At 55.5% G+C, this 12957-nt stretch overlaps 1 protein-coding gene across 6 annotated transcripts in view; it reads left to right on the top strand.

Moving 5' to 3' along the window:
- Positions 1–12957, top strand: part of RGS3 (regulator of G protein signaling 3) — a 117618-nt gene that overhangs the window by 88942 nt on the left and 15719 nt on the right. The window lies entirely within an intron of this gene.

The raw sequence follows: 12957 nt of genomic DNA, 5'->3' as shown, positions 1-12957 counted from the left end.
TCAACGGCTTACAGGCATTTTTGGTCAGAGGCTTTCTCCTGTAAGCTGGAGCCCAGGCCAGGGCTGGGAGCTTTGTTGTTTGCAGAGCCAGGCCGTTTCCACGATGTCATTGCCCAGGGAAAACCGTCATTCCTCCCAGGGATAAACAAGGCTGCTTACGGCTCAGCCCTCTAAGCCCAGAGAGGCTGGAGCCACTCACAGCAGGCCAGCCAGGCTCAGCCCCCAGGGAGCTGCCACCTTCCCCTGCACAGCCAGCTGCGCCCAGGCATCTGGGGTGGGGGTGGGGGTGGGTCGGGATTGGGGACAGGGATGCTGCGCATATGACCTGCTGGGGAGATCAGAGTCTCCAGGCACAGAGGGGGGGCGGCGGTGGTGGGGGGGGGGGTTGTCCCAGGATTCCTTCTTGCTCTGGCAGTGGGTCTCTGTCATCACTCCAGATGTATGGATAGCTGCCAGGTGTGCTCTCTGTTCCAGGTGGCCTGGGGCTTGTCCCCTTTCCCTGCCTGCCATGGGCCAGCCTGCTCGCACCTGGTACCACTCAGGCTGCTGCCGGAGAACTGTCAGTGGCTCCCAACTTAGAAAGGCAGGGGGTGTAATAAGTTCCTTGGAACCCTGGGCTTGCTTTTCCCCATGTAGCCAGGGCTTTCTATGGTGTCCTCGGTTACCTTTTGGTAGGGTTAGCCTCAGGCTACTAGCAGGACCCAGGCATTCAGGGCAAGGTGGCAGAGGGTCGGGGGAGAGAAGAAGCTGGGCAGGGTTTCTGGGAGCCAAGTGGCTGGCCATAATCTTGGACAAAGGCTAGGGGCAGCCGGGGGAGGGCCATGGAATGGGAGGGAGTGTGGCCCTGCAGCTCCTTAGGTCAGGGGTCGAAAGTGATGCCCATCCTGGACACGGAAAGCTTCACTGCTCAGACCTTGATTGACGGAGTTCCCAGTTGATCTCAATAGCGGCTCTGAACTTGCCCTCTCTGCCTCCCTCCCTTCCTTCCAAAGGCCTTAAATATCGGCTGTGCACCACGCACTGGCCGAGGACTGGAGGTGTAGGAATAAAGGGCCTGGGGCTAAAGATGGGCACGTGGTGAAGGGGTAACAGCACAGCTCTGATGGGGAGACTCAGGGAGGGGGAACCCTGGGGAAGCTTCTAACCCAGCCTGGGAGCCTCAGCGGAGCTTCCTGCAGGAGGTGAGGTGGAGTCTGGATGCATGGGTGCTTAGCCGTGGAAGGAGCAGGTCTCCATCCCTCCCCGTCTCCACCCCCCCACCCCTGTCTGCCCACCCTTCCATAGCGTGGACGTGATTCCTGCCCCACTGGAGAAATCACCTGTGTGTGTCCAGGCGCTGTTCTAATCCCAGGGGAGGTTTCCTAGTGTGTGTTGTGTAGGGGTGTGGGCTCTGGACTGGAGCTTGACAGCTGGGCACCCTTGGGCAAGACACTGACACTCCCCTTGCCTCCATCTCTTCAGGCAGCGGGCCCGGCCTCATTGGGTTAAAGGAGAGGATGTGTGTGCATGGGAGCTTCCTGGGCACTGAGGCTGACTCAAGGCAGCCGCTGAGGGCCGCTAGCACCTTACCTCCCGGCAGCTATTATTGAACGAGGTGATCTGGGCAAACAAGGCGCTTGGCACAGGGTCTGACGTAGAGCTGGCTTTCCAGGAGGAGGTGCCGCGGCTTCTTGGCAGGGGGTGGGGATGGTGGGGGGTGGGGTGGGAGTTGGCACATGCTTCTGAGATGTGCACCGAGACGAGACGGCGGGGGATGGGGGCTCATGGTGGAAGGAGGGAAGGGGGGGTGGACCCTGAGATGAGGGCTTTTGTTTGTCTTTTAAATAAACTTCAGTTGAAATGCAACATCCTTAGAGAAAGATTAGAACTATCCAGCTGATGAGTTTTCACAAAGTGAACAAACTCCGTGGGTCAAGAAATAGAACATTCTTGGGGCGCCTGGGTGGCTCAGTTGGTTAAGCCGCTGCCTTTGGCTCAGGTCATGATCCCAGGGTCCTGGGATTGAGGCCCGCATCAGGCTCCTTTCTCAGCGGGGAAACTGCTTCTCCCTCTGCCTGCTCCTCCCTCCTACCCCCCTGGCATGTGCTCTCTCTCTCTCAAATAAATAAGTAAAATCTTATAAAAAAAAAAAAAAAAAAAAAGGAAAGAAAGAAATAGAGCATTCGAGTACCCCAGAAATACCCCACACTCCCTTTTAGTCACCATCGCCCTAAAGGTGACCCCTATCTTGGCTTATCTCATTGATCAGCCTTGCCTGATTTTGAACTTGGCTTCCCCGGAATCACTGAGCATGTGCTCCTTCACACTGACTTCTCTAGGTCCACAGATAGATGAGGAGAATGGTCAGCATTCCTGTACGAAGCTTTCTTTTGTTCGTTCTCACTGTTGCATTTCGCTGTGTGAATATCCTGCAACTTATCCATTCTACCGTGGAACCTTTGTGTTGTTGCCAGTTGGAGGTTATCATGAAGAGCACTGCTGTGAATGGTCCCATAGATGTCTTTCGATGCACCGTACATACTTTTCCGTTGGGTAAATACGTAAGGTTTACAATTGCTGAGTCATAAAGCGGTATATAATTAGCTTTAGCAGATAGTGTCATATAATCTTCCAAAGTGCGACACCAGTGTGCCGTCTGCAAGCTTTGTACGAGAGCCTCTGTTACTCCACATCCTCACCCACGTTATTGGTATTAGATGTTATGATAACTAAATGTGCATTTAATTTGCATTTCCTGGGTGACTAATGAGTCTCAGGACTTTTCCCCGTGTTGATTGGCCACCTCTTAGTGAATCGCCTCTTCAAGCATTTCCCCTCTCAGCTTTCTCCTGGGTTGTCTGTCTTTTTCTTACTGGTTTGTGGGAGCTTAAAAAATATTCTGCTTGCGTTTTCACTGTGGGATGTACACATTGCAAAATCTCCTCCCGCTCTGTGTCTTGCCTTTTCATTCTTCTGAGGAGGGTACTCTCTGAAGAAGGCAAGTTCTTAATGCAGCCCAACCTGTCATCTTTTACTCTTCGGAGAGTGTCCACTGAATCCTGGCTTTTTGCCTAGTACAAAGTTGTGGCTATATTCAAGATTTTATTTATTTATTTGACAGAGATCACAAGTAGGCAGAGAGGCAGGCAGGGGAGGGGGGGGGGGGAAGCAGGCTCCCTGCTGAGCAGAGAACTTGATGCCAGACTCAACCCCAGGATCCTGGGATCATGACCTGAGCCAAAAGCAGAGGCTTTAACCCACTGAGCCACCCAGGCGCCCCCAGAAGTTCCATTGTTTTATGTTTTATATTCTGGTCTCAAACCCACTTGAAATAGATTTTTATGTCTGGTGGATGTAGAGGTCAAGATTCATTTTCTCGGGGTCATTATCCAATTAACTAAAAAAAAAAATCCCTTCTTTCTGTAAGGGGTCATGGGTCATCGTCTTTGTCAGAAATCAACAGGCAATACACGTGTGGTTGATTTGAATTTGGAAGGATGAGAAGGAGTTTGTCCTATGGACAAGAGAGGGGAGGGTGTTCTAAGTAGGAACAGCGAGCAGAGGTTTCAAGGTGCCTGAGAGTAGAGTGTGTTGGGGAAGCTTCAAACAATTTAGACCAGCTGGAGGGAAGGGAAGAGAAATGGTGTGGTGGGGAGGTCAGCTGGCCAGGGCAGAGCACACAGCATAAGGAGTGGGGACTATCCCAGAGGGAAAGAATGGTTTTCAGGGAGAGAGGAATATAATCAGGTTCTTATGAGGGAGATGAGAGAAAGTCCCATGACAGGAGGAGGCAGGAGGATGGCTTAGAGCAGACTACAAACCCAGACGACCCCAGCCTCAACATCACCCCCGAGCAGAGAGCTTGTCTGCTTCAGGGAGGCAGTGGTAGACGGATCAGCATGCCTGGGGCATTGGAGGTAACCTTCGGCCGCAGGGTGGTGGCTGAGTCCAGTGGACAGATACCCATTCTAGTGTCCTGGGATGGAAGAGCCCCCACCCCCCAGACTCCCAGAACTGTGGGCCCCGACAGAAGAGTATTTTCAGGACTGGGGCACACAGACAAAGGTTGGGGCTCCTGGGAGAGGGGGTGCTTTCTGCTTTTCCTGCCCTGGATGTACCCAGAGAGAGACCTGGCCATACCTTGGGCTGGCTGAGACTCAGAGCTGGGCAGACTCCTCTAGAAGATGCGACCTAGAGAGGGAAGTAATTTGGCCCAGGCCAAGGGAGCCAGGCTGACCCAGCCTAGGGGAAACTGAGCGCAGGCTCTGCTGCCTCTCTAGCCTCTGGGGCCTTTGGTATGGGCCTCAGTTTCTTCCCCTTGAAATGTACAGATAAAAGTGCCCCTGTTTTAGGGCTGTAGTCAGAACGTGCCAAGTGTCATCTCCCAGGGATGCAGGGAGGGACTGATAATGATGACACTGATGATAGTAATAAGTATGATTACAGGAACTAGAAATGTTTCTTGAGCACCTGCTATGTGCCAGGCCGCTTTGTGTGGATTCTCTTCCAACAAGGCTGTGGTGTGTAGGTACTAGCTACTTACATCACTATTTACAGATGAGAAAATGGAACCTAGATCGTAAGCAGCCTGCCCAGAGATAACGGGCACCAAGAGGGGAAGTGGCAGAGGCAGGATTTGAACCTAACTCTGTCTCCAGATCTCAGTTCTTCCCCAGCATTCAGCTTCCCTCTGCCACCTCTGGCTCTGAAGGCGCTTTCTGTTCCCCCAAGCTGTTGCATGGTGTGAAGCTTTCGATTTGGGGTTGGTCCCTGGTACCTGCCGTGAGAGGAAGACAGGTGGTGGAGAGGAGAGGCACCCCAGCGGGCTGAGCACTGCCTCCCGCCCCACTGGGTGGGGGGTGTCACACTAAATCAGCCACAGGGTTAGGAAGTGAGATGCAACCCCAGGTCCGCCTGATTCCAAATCCCGGTCTCATGACCACTGTGCTATTTGTGCCCTTCCCTGGGGTCCTCCTAGCTTGGCAGAGCTTTTCTGTTTGATCAGTCTAGCATAGGACATCACAGAGAAGCCACACACTTCTGGCTCTCCTGCACATGAAGTGGCCCCTGGAGGGAGACAGTCTGGAAAGATCACCAGCTGTAGGGAATCACCACCCCTGTCCCCCGCCAGGTGAGTCGGACACCTGCCCCTCAGTGTCCATCCGTTTGGGCTATGAGCAGGGTCCCCTGTGTCTGGGATGGCTCACTGTGCCTCTCGGCACCTGCCCCAGAGGGGTGCTGGGTGGGGTCTTTTGAAGGAAGGGAGAGACAGGGGTGAGGAAAGGCGGTGAGGGGGCCAGAAAAGAGGCTATGGGGTAGTAGAAAGAGCTGGGCTTTGGAGCTCTGACTGTGGTTTCCATGTGATTCCTCTACTTTCTTGCTTGGTGATCCCGCACGTTGCTGACCCTCTCTGAGTCCCAGTCCCGCTTTCCTTATTTGCCAAATGAGGCCTGTGGTACCGACCATACAGGGCTGCTGGAATTGAGAGAGTGTATGGAGAGCAACTGTCTTGGTGCCTGGTGTCTGGGAGACCCTCAGTTCATGATCCCCCCCCGCCCCGTCATTATCACTGTTTTCTGTTTCCATCATCTCTGGCTCCACCTTCCCTATCTCGACAGCATCATGCAGACACAGCTCTTGGGGTGAAGTCCAAATTCCTGAGTGTACCCATGCTTCTGCTTGTGGAACCACCCACACTTCCTTGAATGTTCCATGCTGTCTTTGGCTTTGGCCTGGGTATCCTCTCCCATCCCTGTCCCCCATCCTTGTCCTCCTCCAAGAGCCATCCCCATCTTTCCTGTACTTCCATAGCCCCCTGGGGTGGGGGGAAGTATAGTGGGAGAGTGACATGGGCCCCTCGCCTGCTTCTTTGCCCCATAGACCAGCACCTTCAGGGAAGGGAAGGTGTCTTGCCACTGTTTTTCTTGCACGGGTCCTGGCGCGTGACTGGGGCTCTGTCGGTATTTGCTGAGTAACACTGGGGATTGGTGGGGGGAATAAGTGAGCCAGGGACACAATCCTGATGAACCAGACAGGGCCTGCCCAGGGCCATGAGAGCAGGGCGGGCCAGACATTGGCAGGAGAGCAGAGAGCCCTCTAGCCAGGGCATCCCAGGGAGCACTTAGCTGGGCTCTGGGGGGTAGGGGGGGTGTACTTGAGAGGTGCAGACAATAGGGAAATGAGACAGTGAGTGGATCAGGCAGAGAAAGGGGGTGCCAGGTGGGAAGGGGAATGGTGGCAGAGCCCGCAGGGGGTGGTTCTGAGCAGAGAGCCCACAGCTGGGGCCCGAGAGGCCCTGGGACCTGGCGTTCTCCTTCTGAGGGAGGCTACAGTCGCTGTGGGGACAGGAAGCAGCGGGGACAGTACTGCTCTCCACTTTCACACCTTTCAGAAGAGAAGAGAGCTGAGGTATGGAAGGGGTCTTTGGGTCTTTGGGTTGTGGGGGCTCCCACAACAAACCAGGCTCCCACACACACATTGAAGCAGTGGGGTCTGGGTCCCGAGAGGAGTGGCTTAGCAAGATGGTGATGGTCCCGGAAACTCACACGTTGGGAGCTACTTTTCCTGTCTGGCAAGAAGCTGGGCATCCAGGGTGGTGTTGGGGCACCCCAGTAAGCTCCAAAGGCCAGGCCTGGGTACATAGCCTGGCTTACCCAGGTGGCGGTGCCAAGAGTAGGGAAGCCTCTAAGAGGGGTCTCCTCACTTCCCATTCCTTAAGGATCCTTCTTCCCTGTGTACTGGCTTGGTCCTGACAGTTTCTGAACTGGAAAAGCTACTTCTCTATGCCTCAGTATTGCTTTCAGTCCAGGGGTATGGATGGTATGTTCCCTGCTGTGGGGCTTTGCCCTTCCAAGTCCCTGACAGACCCAGGAGGAGTCATGGGATCTTTTAGGAATAGAGAATTTTCGGTCTACATTCAAATTCCTCCTTCCTTCCTCTCCTGCAGTTGGGCCTCTGTGAATGGGGCACATGAGTGGGTAGCTGCCTCCAGTGAGTTTGCTAGCTCTGCATCTGGGGCCGAGGGGCGGCTGAGGTCCAGCCTCTTCTGCATGGACTCCCCATGAGACGGAGTGCTGTGTGCTGGAACTGGTCCCACACCAGGTTCTGGTTTGCATGCATGGCCTGATTCTTTTGTATGACCTTGGGTACATCACCTTTCTTCTCTGGGCCTCATTCACCCTCTCTGTTAACGGGGGCTGCTCCCCAGAATTATCTGGGGAATCAGAAAAAAGTCAAGACGCCAATTCCCTACTTGTAGGAATCTTATCCAGTAAGGCCTGGAGTTGGGCCCAGATACAGGGTATTTTTAAGATGCTCCACCGGTGATTCTAAAGTGTACCTCTCTTTTGAGAACCAATAGTCTGGATGAGTGCTATTTTTAATGTGCAAATTAGTCTCTTGGAATCTTGGTGAAATGCAGATTCTGACCCAGCAGCTGTGGGTTGAGGGCTAAGATCCTGTATTTCCTGTGGGTTTCCAGGTGCTGCTACTGCTGCTGTCTCAGGGGCCCCATTTTAGGTACAAGATGGCCCTGTGACATTCCCTGGATTGTCCATTCATTCATTCATTCATTCATGCCTCATCAAACCCTTGAGATGGGGAATGGTGGAAGGCAAAGCCAAAGGGAGAGAGAGCCCAGACTCGCTCAGGGCTATGGAGTTGGAACTTCAACTGGAGGGCACGGGGGAGCCTTGTCAGGGCTTTAGGCCAAGGAGTGACAGAGTCAGATGTGCATAAAAGGCTCCTCTGACATGGCGACCGAAGGAGTTGGGGCTGCCGCTGAGAGGTCCCCACCAGTTCCAGTGGGAGATGACCGTGTCGGCAGGGAGGTGGTGGTAGTGGATGGAGACGGAGGGAGTGGAGAGATTTTTTTTTGCCCCTAAGTTAATCAACTTTGTTTTTAGAGCAGTTTTAGGGATTGAGAGGAAAGTATATGGAGTTCTCATATATTCCCTGTCCCCTTTCTTGCATCCCTTACCCCAATGGAATGATTCTGAAGATTTTCTAAGGGACAAGCAGGAGGTTTTGGTGACTGGCCAGAGTTGGGGGGGAGGGTGGTGGTGAAGGAACAGTGAGAGAGGATGATACCTGGGTCCCTGGGTTGGGCAGCTGGCGATGGCGTCCTCAAGGGAGTGGATTCATGTTTGGCTTGGGTGCATTGAGCTGGGGGCACTGGCGGGATGTGTAGAGGGCGGTCTCTGTCTCGTGGTCTGGGCTCTAGCCACACAGGTGTCCCCTGATCCACCAGGGTGCTGGCCTCCCTGCCCACCAGCAGACCCAGGGCTCAGTGTCATCGCAGAGTGGCCTTCCCCACCTACCACTGCGTTCCCTCCCGACGCAACTTGCGGTTTTCCTGTCCGTCACCACCGCGCTTTGTATCCATTACGTGTTTCTGTGGGTGACGCCGTGGCTCATGTCAGTCCTTCCTCTCTGGCCTCGAAACTCTGCCAGCACAGGGCTTGTGTCTTTTTCATCTCCTGTCATACTCAGCAGAGCCTAGGACAATGGGGGCAGCACTGTCACACGAGTACTTGGTGAACACCTGCCCCTGGGATCTAGACTCAGGAGACAGGTCGGGGCTGGCAGTATGGGCTGGGTGGTGGCCAGGTGGTATGGATGGTGACGGTCACCTGGGGAGGGGATGGGGGCACAAGAGAGTGTGCAGGACTGAGATGGGCGAGGGCCTGGGATGGGTTCCCATCTGTGGGTCAGGAGGCCCTGGACCTGGTGAAACATGGGTCATCAGACAGGTTGGGGGAGATCCAGGGAGGGAGATGTCAAGGTTGGGTTGTCCCATGGTGGCCGTGGCTGCCATTCAGGGGCTTCATGTGCCCACACAGTTCCTGGCTCCCGGGGCACGTCAGCTCCGCCCTCCTCCCACTGTACTGAGGAGCTGTTAGGAATCCTGTGTTGTGGCTGATGGAACTGCTGACTGATGAGGCTCTTCCTGAGATTACCCAGCCGGTGCATGAGGAGGGGGTCGGTCTCCAGGGTGCTCTCCACTGGAAAGTGCTGGCCCCATGCCCCGTGTTCTGTGTCAGACTGTCATGCTGGGGACGGGGTTGGGGGGGCCGGGAGGAGAGCAGCCTGGAGGCTCTGAGCTGGCGGCAGAGGCAGGTGGTGGCTCCAACCTCTGGGGGTCAAGGAATGAGGCTGAGGAGCGGGACTGAGGCCAGGCTGGCGGAAAGAAGCGCAGGCCCGGCCGCTGAGGTTCCTGGAAGCCAGCCTCACACCAGGGACTCAGGAGCCAAGGAGTGGCTCAGGACCCCAGAGCCAAATGCAAAGGAGCCACCCCACCTAAAAAGTCAAGCCCGGAGGTCAGGGATTCTCAGAGCCTCTCCCTCTTTCCAACAGCATTCCAGCTCACAGAGTACTTTCCTGTCCTTTCTCGGACTTGGTCCCCTCAACCCTCTGGAGTGGGGGGGGGGGGTGGCAGTAGGAAGTGTCCTCATCTCGGTCCCATTTCCACGGTGGAGGAGACCAGAAGTGACAGCCTGTCCCACAGCCAGCAGAGGATGGAGTGAGGATTCCAGCAGAGGTCTTCTGGCGTGTCTGTCCGGTGTTCTGGCCGTGAGATCCGAGCTGTGAGGGCCGCCCTGAGAGACGAGAGACAACGGTGAACCTCAGTTCATACTCCCCACCTCCCCGCTGCAGTGCAGGAAGTGGTTTTTGAGGGCCAAAGCAGAGCCCAGCATCTGTGGTGGGTGTGATGAGTCATCTCGGGGTGAGAGCTGCAGGATGACCCGGGGTCAGCAGACCTGGCTCCACATTTAGTAGCTGTGTGACATTGGGCAAGTCACTTCCAGCAGCTCATTGCCCATCCCCTCTTCCCCTACACAGGGCAGCAGGGCTCAGGAGCTGCTCTGGGAGTCCCACCTAACCCCCTCCCCAGCCTCTTCTGAGCCCGTGATTGCAGTGGGGGCAGAATTTGATTAGATCCTTCGCAGCAGCTCCATAGAGAAGGCCTGGCTCATTTCCGGTGTGCTCCTAGCCAGCAAGACATGGACAGAATTAACACTGACCTGCCAAGCCAGAAAAGCAATGGATGGACAGGAGAAATGCAGACTCCCCCCGGCAAGGGGACAGCTGCATAGAGGCCCTGGGCCAGCAGGCAGATCTCTCTGGGCCTCTGTGACTGGATTCTCATCATTCCCACCTGTGGCAGAGCTGTCGGGCTGGGTGTTGCCTGTCAGCTGTCGGGACCCGCTTTAAGAGGCCACGGCCTCTTGATGGGCATCTGGGTCCCTGCAGGGTTTCCCTCAGTGCCTGGAGCCGGAATGAATGCATGTAGGTTAGGACATATGTGTGTCCCCGTAGTCCTTCCCCTGCCCCCACATCCTGCTCACAGAGCAGTGTCGACACAGCAGGGCCGTGCGCGTGTCATTCTGTTCTTCATAGTACAATCCTGTGCTCTGGCATCCCTTGTGACATAGTCTCATCTTTATCTCTTTTCCTGTCCTAATTCCTTCTCTGGTCACCCCTCCCCCCAGATTTCTGAGGTTTCCTGTATTTGCTCCAGAAGCCCCCTCCCCCCGGGCACTCCCAACCCCAGCTCACCCAGGAACACTGGCCGGACCAAACCCACGTGGGTACTTGCACGAGCCTGATCCTGGAGCACAGGGAAGAGCCAAAGAGCTCTGGCGGGTCCTTCTTTGCCTGTATCTGCCCTAGGTCCATGAGGGGACCTCAGGTAGTGCCCAGCCTCCCCCTAACCCCCCTTCCCTCTAGACTCCTGGGTCCATCATATTGTGTGGAAAGGCCCAACGAAGCCAGGAGATAGTCCTGGCTGGCGGACGTGAGTGCTGATACTAAGTCAGCCTGCAATTTCTTAGGTAACTCTCTGAGTTTCCGGGACCTCAGTTTCCCCATCTGTAAAATAAGTCCGGACTAATGATAGCCACCATGTTACCAAAAGTTTCGCCTGGACTAGGCCCTGTGGGGAGCACTGAGAATAGTCCCTGTGAGTCCAGTGTGATATGATGGCCCTGTTCCTGATGAGGGGACTAGACTGAGAGTTTGGGAGGCTGGCCAGAGTCGCACAGCTGGAAAGCAGTACCACTGAAATCTGAACACTGATCCCCCGGCAGAGAGGGCCCGTGGGTCCTGGGTGGTTTCTCGGCTGCTGCAGGGCGGGGACCCTCTGGGGACAGCAGCACTTCTCCTCCTGGCTTTGTTTGGTTTGGCCTCAGTTTGGGGCAGGATTGGCAGAGGCGGGCTGACTTGCATTTCTGGTTTTGGGTCTGTGGCTGCACTTTCCCGAGGGTGGGGGAGGCGGGCTCAGGCTCAGTCCCTGCAGGCACAGGCCCTGCCCCACCCCCACCCCCCCAGCAAAGGGGAAATGCGGCCTGCTTCCCTCTGGGCCACTCAGTGCCAGGCCCCCAGGGCACCTTCCTTCTGTGTGTTCTTCCAGGTCAGGGGTCTGGCTAAGGAGGGAGGGTGATTGAATGTGGGGCACAAGGAGCTGGCTGTTTGTTTTCCTAGAGGAGAATGCTCCCTGGCGGGTCGGGTGAGGGGCGGAGGACTGGGCTGCTCAGGAATCTGATCAGAAGCAGGCCTTGGAAGAAGGAGCCAGAGGCCCTGCTCCAACCCCAGCTGAGCCCCCATTTGGTGCTGGTGCTCTGGGGCAGGTCTCTAGGTCCCTCTCCAGGCTGGGCCTCAGCCTTGCTGTCTGTCCATCAGCAAGGGAGCCGTCTCTGTCCCTGGGAACAGTCTGGTGGGGTTAAAGCACAGACCTTGGCTTCTAGATGAGAATTCTGCATTGAGAGGCCTGCCATCACAGTCATGAACTTTGATTCTCGATATGTGGCCGACCTTGCCTCCAGGGGTCCCATCCCTTCCCATCCATGGGAAGGATGGGCTGCTGTTGGAGGTTTGAGGCTCTTCCCTCTAGACCCATTGTTCCAGTCACCACCACTGCCACCACCACCAGCATCCTGTTCAAGAACTTTAGACTTTCAGGGCACTTGGCTGACTCATTCAGGAGAACGTGCGCCTCTTAATCTGGGGATCATGAGTTCAAGCCCCCCATTGGGTGTAGAGCCTACTTAAGAAAAAAAAAAGAGCTTTATGCCTTCTGTGTTTATTCTCCTGGTTTGTCACTTTTGCGTGTTGGTTATCTCATTTAATAGGTGGGAACCTTGAGACCCAGAGAGTTTAGTGACTGACTTTCCCTGCCTCCCCCGCTGTGTGGTTTGCCCTTGGCTCCTGGCCCTCTCTGGGCCTCAGCCTTCCCCTCTGTGCATGGGGGATTTGGGATCATGGATGTTTCGGGGGCTGAGACTGTGAGGTGTGCGGGATCCATGGGTGGAGTCATCTCCTACCTGCGGGTACGATTTATAGGGCATGGAGTCCTTGCGGGTGGGCACCTGTGTTCGTCTGTGCCTGAGAAGGAACTCTGGCCAGATCATCCTAGAGTCCTCTAAGGCCCACTCTGCTGCCTCACTCAGCCATACTCTCTGCTGGGGTGGGGGTGCTCCCAGCCCGTGGCCTTTACCCACACCATACTTTGATATCCACTCTGGTGCTCCCAGATGCCAGTGGGAACCTTGCCCCATGTGGGCAGCACTCTGCTGCTGCCTTGAGCCATGGCTGTGCGGCAGACTCTCAGATAGGAGCCTGGCTGGGGCTCCCCAGGCCTGAAAGGAAGTCTCAGCTATGGACCCAGTCTTTCAGTCCCAGGCACGCATTCCTATACATCTCTATGATCCCCAGAGACATGTGGCCACTTTTCCCTTGGTGAGTTCTAGGTGGCCACGGTCTCTTGATGAGCATAGCCCGGACTCCAGGCAGTTCTTGCCCCAGCATTCTGAGTCCTTGGGTGCAATGAGGGGCGCAGTCCAGGCTTGAGACCTGCTTCCCCCCCATGTGGTTGTGGCTCTGTAGATACTCCTGCCTCCTCCCCTGAGCTCCCGTCTTCCTGTGAGCAAGCTCCCTCTCAGACTTCATCAAGGGCACTATTTTTCCCTTTGCAAACGAAAC

Source organism: Mustela nigripes, chromosome 9 (genome assembly GCF_022355385.1).
Source record: "Mustela nigripes isolate SB6536 chromosome 9, MUSNIG.SB6536, whole genome shotgun sequence".
Taxonomy (NCBI): domain Eukaryota; kingdom Metazoa; phylum Chordata; class Mammalia; order Carnivora; family Mustelidae; genus Mustela; species Mustela nigripes.
The sequence above is the reverse complement of the archived record's forward strand: the minus strand, read 5'-3'. Positions and strand labels throughout refer to the sequence as shown.